This window comes from Felis catus, chromosome F1, assembly GCF_018350175.1.
Source record: "Felis catus isolate Fca126 chromosome F1, F.catus_Fca126_mat1.0, whole genome shotgun sequence".
In the NCBI taxonomy this organism is placed as follows: Eukaryota; Metazoa; Chordata; class Mammalia; order Carnivora; family Felidae; genus Felis; species Felis catus.
In genome coordinates this window covers 49,454,162-49,455,695 of record NC_058384.1, presented here as the reverse complement: position 1 = coordinate 49,455,695, position 1,534 = coordinate 49,454,162, and the positions used below count along the sequence as shown (strand labels likewise).

General features: G+C 40.5%; 1 pseudogene; it reads right to left on the bottom strand.

The window, feature by feature from the left end:
- Positions 1–346: 346 nt before the first annotated feature.
- Positions 347–479, bottom strand: LOC111558467 (annotated as a pseudogene).
- Between the last annotated feature and the right edge of the window lie 1,055 nt (positions 480–1,534).

Sequence of the window (1,534 nt, the reverse complement as noted above, 5' to 3'; positions counted from 1 at the left end):
GGCAACTTTAATGTAAAAAAAACAACAAAAAACCTTCCCTCCTCATAAATAAGCAACTCCACAAGGTATAATTAAAAATTGCTCAGTTTATGTCTTAATTTCACCTTTCTTTCTTATCTCTATTTAAATACAAATTGTGGCTTCATGTTTATTTCTGTTATGGTTAATTTTAATAGGTTCAAGTTTTAGTCTTTAATTATTGACTGACTTTGGACAAATTTATTAATCACCATGGGTCTCCATTCTTTTACTGGTGACACGATGTTGGTAAACTTCTCTGACTTAACTCATTCATTTGCACTGAGGATTATACACTTCAAGATTTGTTTTTTTTGTCCAGGAATGAAAGAAATGCCATATTGCAGTGCTTGCCATATTACCTAACATATTTTAATTATCCAATATATATTTCCTGCTGTATATTAAATGGATAAGAACAGATACTACACTTGATCTTAGCCAAAAGGCCGAGAAGCGATATTTCCTGTTGTATAAAAACATAGTTTCTGTTTGTTTTTTGTTTTTTGTTTGAAAGAGATAGAGATAGAGAATGGGGGAGTGGGGCAGAGAGGAGGGGTGCAGAGAGAGCGAGAGAATCCCAAGAACACTCAGCTATCAGCAGGGAGCCCGATGTGGGGTTCAAACCCATGAACCGTGAGATCATGACCTGAGCTGAAATTAAGAGTCAGACACTTACTCAACTGAGACACCCAAGCACCCCCCAGAATATGTGCTTTTTAAAATATCTATTTAGGGCACCCAGGTGGCTCAGTCAGTTAAGTGACCAACTCTTGATTTGGGCTCAGTTCATAATCTTAGGGTTTATGGATTTGAGTCCCAGATCAGGCTCCCTGCTGATAGCTCAGAGCCTGCTTGGGGTTCTCTCTCTCTCTCTCTCTCTCTCTCTCTCTCTCTGCCCCTCCCCCCACCCTCTCTCTCTGTCACTCTTGCGCGCGTGCGCACGCGCACACACACACGCGCGCGCACACACACGCGCACACACACACGCGCACACACACACACTCTCTCTCCCTCTTCCTCAAAATAAATAAATTAAAAAAAATTGAATCTATTTAATTTTTCCATTGGGCAAACTTCTGCCATGAAGTGCTCTACTTATCCAAGTCAGCATTGTAACGTACAGTTTGGGATTGCACGCTCTATTAGTTTCCTGTGGCTACCGTAACAAATTACTGCAAACTAGGTGGCCTAAAAGAGTATAAATTTATTCTCTCACAGTTCTAGAGGAGAAAATTTTCAAACCAAAATGTTGGCATGGCTGGACTCCCTCCGGAGGCTCTAGGGTAGAATCCCTTCTTTGCCTTTTCCAGCTGTGCGTGGCTGTAGGCACTGTTTGACTTGTGACTTCATCACTCCTATATACACCTCTGCAGCCACATGGCTTTCCCTTATTTTGTCAAATCTTCCTTTGTCTCATTCTTATAAGGATACTTGCTATTGAATTTGAGGTTCATGTGGATAATGCAGAATAAGTGCCTCCTCTCCAAATCTTTAAATCATATATTTTGCTATA